The following is a 10,000-nucleotide window of genomic DNA, read 5'->3' on the forward strand; positions in this document are numbered from 1 at the left end:
TGGTATGCACTTACTGATAAGTGGATATTAGCCATAAAGCTCCAAATACCCAAGATACAATTCACAGACCACATGAAGCTCAAGAAAAGGAAAACCAAAATCTGGGTGCCTTGGTCCTCCTTAGACAGGGAACAAAATGCTCACTGGAGCAAATATGGAGATAAAGTGTAGAGCAGAAACTGAAAGAAAGGACATTCAGAGACTGTGCCACTTGGGGATTCATCCCATATAAAGTTACCAAACCCAGACACTATTGTGGATGCTAAGAAGTACAGGCTGAAAGGAACCTCATATGGCTGTCTCCTGAGAAGCCCTGCCAGAGCCTTACAAATACAGAGACGGATGTTCTCAGAGAACCACTGGACTGAGCGCGTGGTCCCCAATAGAAGAGTTAGAAAGAGGATTGAAGGAGTTGAAGGGGTTTGCAACCCCACAGGAAGAGCAACAATATCAACCAACCAGACCCCCTAGAGATCCCAGGGACTAAACCATCAACCAAGGAGTACACATGGCTTTAGCTGCATATGCAGTTGATCTCTTTTCATATGTTTCCGACAAGGTTTCTCACTGATGCAGTTATGATGACTGGCCAGAAAGCCCAGGGATCTTCATATCTGTGCCTCAGAAGAATGGAGATGGCAGGTGTGAGCAACCCCTCCAAATTTCCACAGGAGTTTTGAGACCCATATCTAGGTCCTCATGCTTGCATGACAAGTGTTTCACCCAGTGAGTCATTTCTTCCATCTTGTGGTTACTTTTTTTCAATCAGTTTATTCATTTACATTTCAAAAGATATCCCCCTTCCCAGTTACCCCTCCACAACTACCCCCATTCCATCTTTCTTCTCCTCACCCCCCCTTTCCCTCTATGAGAGTGCTCCTTTACCCACTCTCACCTCACTGCTCTAGCATCTACCTATGCTGGGGCATCAAGCCTCCACAGGACCAAGAGTTCTCCTCCCATTGATGCTTGGCAAGGCTATCCTCTGCTACTTATCTAGCTGGAGCCACGGATCACTCCATGTGTACTCTTTGGTTGGTGGTTTAGTCCCTGAGAGATCTGGGTGGTCCTGTTAGTTGACATTGTTCTTCCTATGGGGTTGCAATCTCCTTCAGCTCCTTCAGTGCTTCCCCTAGCTTTTCAATTAGGGTCCTGGGGCTCAGTTTGATGGTTGGCTGTGAGTGTCTGAATCTTTATTGGTCAGATGCTAGTTGAACCTCTCAGGGAACAGCCATTCCAGGTTCCTATCAGCAAGTACTTCTTGGCATCAGCAATAGTGTGGGGGCTTGGTGTCTGCAGATGGAATGGATCCCTACATGGGGTGGTCTCTGGATGGCCTTTCCTTAAGTCTCTGTTCCATTTTTTTGTCTATCTTTGGACAAGAACATTTCTAGGTTAAAATTTCTTCAGTCTAGTGGTTACTTTTTTTTTTTTAAATTGGGCAAGAAATCATTAGTAGGAATCTCTCCAATGACCTTGCATTATGCTTATTTATGAGACAGCTTCTCTGAAAATCATTTTAATTTATAAATGAAGAAAGCAATTTTCCCAATTGTTGATCAAAAATCAAATATGGTGCCCTAACCTAAAATGTCCAGTGTTATCCTGATAATGGTTTAAAACATAATCTTTATTTTAAGGCATAGATCACCTCCATATGATTGGAATTGTAGTATTAGCTTCAAAAGGGTAAACATCTAAACGACTTCTCTTTGACTGTCTTAATGGGACTGGCATTCCCAGGAGCTTCACATAGTCCTGAGAGAATCTCTGTCATCCAGAGTTTCATGAGACATCGCCTGGCCACCTTCTTCTCAGTGCCATATGGTACCTCCTCCAAAATTGACCCTATAATTGGTCACGAAACAGGCCTCAACAGATACATGTTTCACCTTTATATGAGCAACATGGTTTCTGAGATGCTGCAGGCAGCCACCAGTAAAATGTGTTGCCTCACAGTTTGTTAAATTTAGTCTTCTATTCCTATCTGGTCAGTTTACACAAGGACTTTAGATAAAAATGGTGCTCTAAAAATACTTTATCGATATAAACTGAAACACGTTTTCTCAACAAAATACAAGGCCCTAATGAAGTATAAATTATGCATCATGACCTGGGGTTTAAATATATCCTTTCTATGAAGACTTACATGCCCTGAAACACATGCATGTTACCTTGGAGATGGAGACATATGATTAGAGCCTTCTCTTCATTTAGTGACATATTCTCTTCTGCATATATTAACATGAACTAGTTTGTTAAATTTAGTCATACTCTCTCTGACATTTTCACATTCAACCTGTTTTGCATGCCTTCTGTATGACAGTCAGAATATTGGATGACTTTATATAAAACTTTCCAGATGGTGTGAAGAGGAAATAATTATCTTTACAGATGAGAAAACTGAAGCTACAATGTTAAAGTAATTTAGCGACTATCATTAGGCTAGTTTGCTCATTTTTCTTGATGGTTGAACAGATCTATCCAGAAGTCCTAAAGACACGAGCATAGAGTGGTGTGAGTTACGTGGGGACAACATATGATAGCAAATGGTTAGAGAGTGAAGCTCAGGTTTGAAGTTCCGGGCATGATAACTCTGAAAGGTACCAAAAGGTAGACTCTTGGTTAAGGCTAGCAGCAGGGAGTAATTCTGCCTCAGTCTTACCCACAGCTTGCTATTGGTAATCTTTAGAGTTCCCTGGTGTGAGGATGGCTGAATCACCTCACTGCAAACTCAGGCAATACTAGGCAATGATACATAAGAAAGAAGTCAGATTTTGCACATTCCTGATATCTCATTTACCAAATACATGTCATTAAGCCAGTTAATGATTTCAATAAGTCTAACTGTTGTAGTTAAACGATTTATGATATTTTCCTCTTTTTAGACGAAATTACTAAATAAACAGTATTTATTGGAACTGGTGTTATTCAGTAAATTCTCATTAAGTGCCTCTTTTCTTTCTAAATTTACTCACTTGCCTTCACTTTTTTCTGCCAACCAAGAAGACCATGCTTAAGACATCTTACTCAGGCTCTTCCATAGGATGAACCAGCTTTTGTACTTTCACCTCACAACAACAGACATGCAACTGCATGTAGTTCTTAACTCTTTACTTAAAGCCAAATCAATACAGACATCAGCATAAAGCATCCGGGACATCATGAAGGAGAGGAGGATGGATAAGGCCTTTGTGGTCAGGGCTGTGGAGTCCATATCTGCATTGCAAACCTCTTCCTCCCATTTGACGACATTAGCAAAGGACATGGCTGGTTCATCGAGTCTCTCAAACAATAGCTTCCATGTTTCCTGATAGTTAAAAAAGTTCTGTCTTATATTTATTAATGCATGACTCTGTGTGTGAATGAATACACATGTGTAAGTACCCATGGGAGCCAGAAAACAGCTTCAAGTCTGATGTGGGCACTAAGAACCAAATTCAGGTTCTGTACAAGGGCATCAAGTGCTCTCAACCTCTAGCCATTTCTACAGTCCTCATTGTTATTTTTATCTTCCACATATCTCCTATCTTAGCCAAAAAGCTCTTGAGGTCCTCTGCTACTTGCATTTCCTCCACATTCCTTTTTCATAATTTCATCTCTGTTCACCACTCAGTCCCCCATTTCTTTCTCTACTGGGTAATATTACAAGAACTCACTGAGACTTAACAAAAGTTGTTCTGAGTCCAGCTCTCTGCCTGTTTTGGTTCCTTAGCTCTTTGGTGTTCTTATAACCACTATTAATACTGTTTTCTTTATCCATTGACACTTACCCAGGCTTATATCACATACTCCTTAGAAGACATCCACAAATGATGGCTGTTTTATGTTTAAGACTCATGATGAAAGAGGAGTTTTCAAACTTTCCATTCATTGATTTAAAGTCTAGTCTTTGACATCTCGGTGAAACAGCAAAATTTAAAGATTTTGCTTGTGTGTGTGTGTGTGTGTTTCTTGTGTGTTGGTGCATCTGTTTAGAGATCAGAGGTCGACGTCAGGTATTTTCATTGGTGCTGATTTAATCTTTTGAGACACCCTCTTTTGCTGAAACTGGAACTCACAGATTCAGCAAGATTAGCTAACTTGCAATTCCCAGGGATCCTCTTGTCTCTACCTCCCAGGTACATATTCAGTTTTTTGACAGACTGTTGGGAGTCTAAACTCAGTCTTTATGCTTGCATAAAATGTACTTTACCCACCAAAGTGGCTTCCCAGGCCCAGGCTAATCCCTACCCTGTTATTGTGTTTCATTCATACTCCAAATCACCCTATGCTAATATAGCCAATCCATTCATTTTTTTTCTCCATCTCTACCAACTTCCCAGACTAAGCCACATCCACCTCACTCTTGTACGTCCCTGCAAGTCTCTCCTGATGTATCTCCCAAGGCTGCCTCAGTTTCTGTTGGTGCTGTGTATGGGAGGATTCCAGAACAAGCTTGTAAAAGGCAAATGAATCATGCCATTTTCTTTCTTCAACAGCTTTGATTTCATAAAATAACAAATCTCTTCAGCATGACCCATCCTACAGGAAGGACCAGTTTTTTTCCTTCCCCCTTGACATTTCTATTCTTGTATCACATGTCATACTCTCTTCCCCTTGTTCCAGTTCTTCTTATCAAGCAATCAGATTGCCTGAACAATCTGATAGGGTGAGGTGGTGCATGACTATACACTAGCAGAACTCAAGAGGCAGAAGCAGGCATCTCCTGTCATTGCCTAAGCACAACACTGTCCTGTTCCTGACTTTCCTAAAGAACCTCACTCTGATTCCTTTCAGGCATGGAGGAGAATACTTGCCTTCACTTTGCTGCTACTAACCCTTGATTTTCTTTCATCTCCCTTTCCTCTGTGCATGCCCTCCACTGACATAAGCCCCTCTATGGATTGTGTATAACTTCTCAGCACTCTGTGCCAAGCCAGTGAGCATCTGTCTTTGGTATGCAAGCATTCATATTTCAACATCTAGCAAACATCTGTCGAATGGAAAATGAAAATGTAAACTACACAGGGCCTTGTGTTTACTCCTTTGTTAAATAAAGCTTCTAGCAATGTCTTCTAAGTGGGATAACAGGTTGGATCTCTGCCTGCCCTTCCCAATGCTGTTGCTATAATCCATGCTACTCTTAAGTTTCACTCAGATTACTACTGCCATTTATTACACGAGCCAAGATTGTCTTGAAATATTTACAGTTTGTGAATTTAATAGTAATTTCAAATCCAAGACTATCCTGATGTGGGGTAGATTTTCGTGTCTTCATGTAGCTCAGAAGACATGTATGAGTTGGGCTAGCAGTCATGTGGGCAATATCCCAAGCTTCTGACTTTCAGGCTAGATTCCTCCCCAGTTAACTAGCAACAGAAAAGATAGCAGAGTACTTTAAGAGGGGCTGTTTGGCCCCTCCTTGTGCTCTCACTTCTCTTGCTCTCTTGCTCTTACTCCCCTTATGCTTACTCTCCTCTCTTCTCTCCTTTCTCTCTTTGTCATCTCCTCTCCTCTCTCTTCTCTATCTCTCTCTCTCTCTCTCTCTCTCTCTCTCTCTCTCTCTCTCTCTCTCACTCTCTAGCCTTTCTTCTCTCCCTCCCTTTTCCCTTTCTCTCCTCTTGGCCATGGCTGCTCTCTCTCTCTCTTTTACCTTCCCTCCTTTCTCCCTGCCTTTCTATAATAAAGCTCTAAAACCAAAGACTGTCTCTGCTCATCAAGGCCCTCTGCACACAGGCTCTCACCTGTGTGGGAACCTTTCTCCCTTAGCCCTCTCTCCCATAACCCCGGAGCACAGGGTGTCCTCCTGGGGACCCTGGTTTCAGGGCTGCCCCTTGTTCACCCCCAATTGAGTGAGGTCAGAGGCTTAGATGCCCACCTGGGGCCGAGTGGAAAGCCTCTAGCAGCCCTCCATCGTCTGCCTGCCCAGAGCATAGGACAAACTCTGGCTGGATGTGGGCAACCCTCCCTTCCCCCTCCTTCCCCTGAAGTCCCCTTTTTGTTCCCACCAAGCTACCTCACTCAGGAGGATATTCTCATGTCCCATCCATTTGCCTGAAAAATTCATAATGTCTTTGTTTTCAATGGCTGAATAGTATCCAAACTGACGGGGATTAGAAGGTGGGATGCCTCTCCAGGACTAGAGAGAGACCTGGGGTAATGGGAGGATCCCAAGGATAAGTGGAGGTGACATTACCTCTGATTCACAACATTAGGGATATGAAACCTCCTGAAGTAGCTACCTCCTCTAGCCACACAGGAACCCCAGTGAAGCAATAGAGACACCAACCCACCCACAAAAATTTCATCCCAAATTTATCCTGTCTAGAAGAAATGAAGGCACAAGGTTAGAGTAGAGACCAAGAGAATGGTAAACCAATAGTGGCCCAACTTGAGAGCAATCCCATGGGCAAGCACCCATCCCAGACACTATTAATGATACTCTATATGCTCTCAGACAGGAGCATGTTGTCCTCTGAGAGGCTCCACCCAGCTGATGACTCAGACAGATACAGACAACCTCAGGCAAACAGAGAATGGAGCTTAGAGACTCTTAATCAAGAATAGGGGGAAGAATTGGGGCCCTGAATGGTATAAGAACTCTACCTGCAGACCAACAGAGTCATATCACCTGGACCCTTGAGGCTCTCAGAGTCTGAACCACCAACCGAAGAACATACATGGGCCAGACCTAGGACTCCACACACATATGTGGCAGATGTGCAACTTGGTCTTCAAGTGGGTCCTGAACAACTGAAACTGGGGTTATCTCAAAAGCCATTTCCTGTATGTGGGATAGGTTCTTCTAGCTGGGCTGCCTTGTCTGGCCTCAGTGGGAGGGGAAATGCCTAGCCTCACAGAGACTTGAAATGCCAGGGTGCAGGGATATATGAGTTGGGGGCGGGAGGAGGTACCCACTTGGAGGAGAAAGGGAGAAGAGATGGGGAAGGATTGTGGGAGGATGTGACCAGGATTGGGGCAATGAATGGGATGTCAAGTGACTAAGTAATTATATTAAAATAACACTTTTATTTTTGAGGTTATATAATTCTATCATTACCCACTTCCCTTTCCTTTCAGTAAAAACTTCCAGATACCTCTATTTACTTTTTTTTTTTTTTTTTTTTTTTTTTTTTTTTTTTTTTTTTTTTTTTTTTTTTTTTTTTTACAGATTCATGATCCCCTTTTCCTTAATCGTGGGAAGAGCACTCCAATGGCTATCAATTCCAAATGGTCATTTCTGAAATTGTGTGTGTGCGCATGCGTGTGTGTGTGTGTGTGTAGGTATACGTATTTGTATGTGTATGTATACATCTATGTAAGTGTGTTGTGTGTATATATATTTGTGTATGTACTTGTGTTCATATTGTTTGTATATGCAAGTGTGTGTGTGTGTCCCAGCCTGAAACTTTTAAGGAAAATTTCTCTTATTTCCTGTGATGAGCCCTTAAGAATTTTGTGCATACCTTTTCACTGGACTTAGTAGTCTTATTATTACCTGGGTTTCTTCTTGGTACCTGATAGCAAACAAATACTTGGAAAGACATAGGTCTCATACGTTTTCTTGGAGATAGCAATACCGCATTCTAGGCAAATGACTGGAGGAAACAGGGACGCTCATCTTCATAGACATCCCAGTGTGTAGGGGTTCTGCTATCCTCTGGATGGAACCTCAGACTCAGATGTAGTTTAAGATCCAGATCATAGCCTAGTCACCTTTCAGAGTACTCTAAATGATAATTATCCTGCTGAATTGCTTCCTTTTTATTGGTTTCTATATTTTGCAGGTAAGGCTGTGTTTAGCACTTACTTTTCCTTTTGACTGTTGGTGAGTATAATCCGCCTTAGTGTGTTCTTCAGTACTGGGTTGTAGATCATGAATTACTTTAGAAACCAGTCTTGAGATGCCTTTATTTCTCCATTGGTTTTAAAGTGATAGCTTTAAGTTATCACATGTAAAACAATATTTCATGATTTCTTACAGCTGTTGCAATGAAATGCAAACACCTCTGTTGGTTGTAGACTCCTTTGAGTTTCACCTGCTTGCTCCCCATCCCGCCCCCCGGGTGACTTTCTGTGGCTCAGCTTTAAGGTGTCATTCCATCACATTCTTCAGCATTAGAAATACATGTACCTTGCCTATCCAGTGACTTTGGTGACAGCTTGCAATGTGTGACAGCCTGTCTCAAGAATAACCTATACAGCATAGAGTGTCCGGTGAAACATTTACCTGTGACTCTGTCTTCCAAAGTTAAGTCATGAGTAGGCCACACATTAACTTTTACTTTGCTTCGTCCTTTCAAGCCTGGCTTCATGAATATGTGTTCAAAGTAATTGCTGGTGACAGGGAACTGTCAATTGTCAGTAAGTTAACAATTACTCAACATTCAAAATTATTTTCTCAGGCAAAAAATTGGCCAATAGTTTGATACAACAAAGATAATGTTGTATTTACTTAAACAGCACTGTAGTAATAATTCATTCTGTAAGTTTTTGAAAAATGTTGAATCTAATAAAAAATAAATAAATATTTTTAAAATGTTGAATACTTTGAATATCAGAAAAATTGTTTCCATCCTTCCTTTATCAAATATTAATTTGAGACATTTCATTTTCCTGTGTAGCAGAAAAATCTCTTTTTGCCATCTATTATTTAATTAAATATAAATTTAAAGAACCTAGCACGGTAGCCACAATCCTGGTACTCAGGAGGCTGAGGTAGAAGGATCTGGAGTTTGAGTCCAGCTTGATCTGTGTGAGGAGACCCTGTCTTAAGCATATATCATTTTAATATTGAATTTCATAACTTGGTTTCTACATTCTTCAATTACCTTTGGATATACTTCATGCGAATTTTTTTTTATTATAGTAGACCCCAAATCAATAAGTAAATCCCATAGGATTGCCATGCTTATATGAGGTGATTTTGAAGATGGTATGGATTCACTGATGCCTTTGTAAACATCAAGTGCTTATAAGGTTAGTTAAAGCTAATAATGGTCACTAAATACGAACATTATAGTTTTCACAGAGAAAATTGTTAAAGCAGTGATTGTAGACAAATGCCACAATGATTAATGTAAATTTCTGTTCACTACACCTCTGTTATAGCCTTCTTGTTTATACCCATGATAAATATTATGCATATGTTTTCTCTGTTATATCAAACATCCAAAGGTTTTTAGAGAGGTTGGTAAAGAGACATAAGAAAAATATATTATGGAGAATGCATTCATTCCTGTGTCCTTATTTAGTTTTTCCTCAGATTGTATGATATGAAATGAAATAATTTATCTCTTACAGTTGAATTAAGAGAGTATTGGAAGCTATGTAGCCATGTTATGCGTTTGTATAGAGAAATAATGTTTGCTCTTCAGTTTGAATCTGAGGCAAGTATCCGCTCCCCTATTTACAAGATGCTTTTGTTTGTTCATGTTGGTTGTTTATATCTAATGAAATGTGCTAGGAAGCAAGGATTTTCAGTCAGGTGGAGCAGACACCCCCTCTCATGGAATCTGATTGTCAGAGACAACAATGGCAATATTCTATAATATTAATCAAATACTTTCCACAAAACACTTGATAATCACCTCATTTGATCTTGATGACACCTACGTGGCATGAGATTTAGTATCTTATTTTAAGCAATGACAAAATGAACTTGAAATATCTCTCTTAAAATGCCCAGTGAACAAATGGTCAGGCTTTGGATCTAAGCCATGAGTCTAAATTAGTCTGAAGTCTGTGTTTTAACAGTAGTCTTTTAAGGCACTAAGAATAATGGGAACACAGCGATTTAGGCTAAAAGGCTGGAGGTTTACAATTTAAACATTAGGTGGAAAGATAAAAAAAATACTAAACAAAGCAGCTGAATCCTACCCAGTGACACAAAACAATTTTAAAAATCCTTCTAAAACTATAATCATAACTTTCTAAATTTAACACATGTTTCTGGGACCTACACTTTCTGAGGTGTCCTTCTTAACAATAACATTTTACTAGTCATGGAAATGGATTC

Source organism: Mus caroli, chromosome 6, assembly GCF_900094665.2.
Source record: "Mus caroli chromosome 6, CAROLI_EIJ_v1.1, whole genome shotgun sequence".
Taxonomy (NCBI): domain Eukaryota; kingdom Metazoa; phylum Chordata; class Mammalia; order Rodentia; family Muridae; genus Mus; species Mus caroli.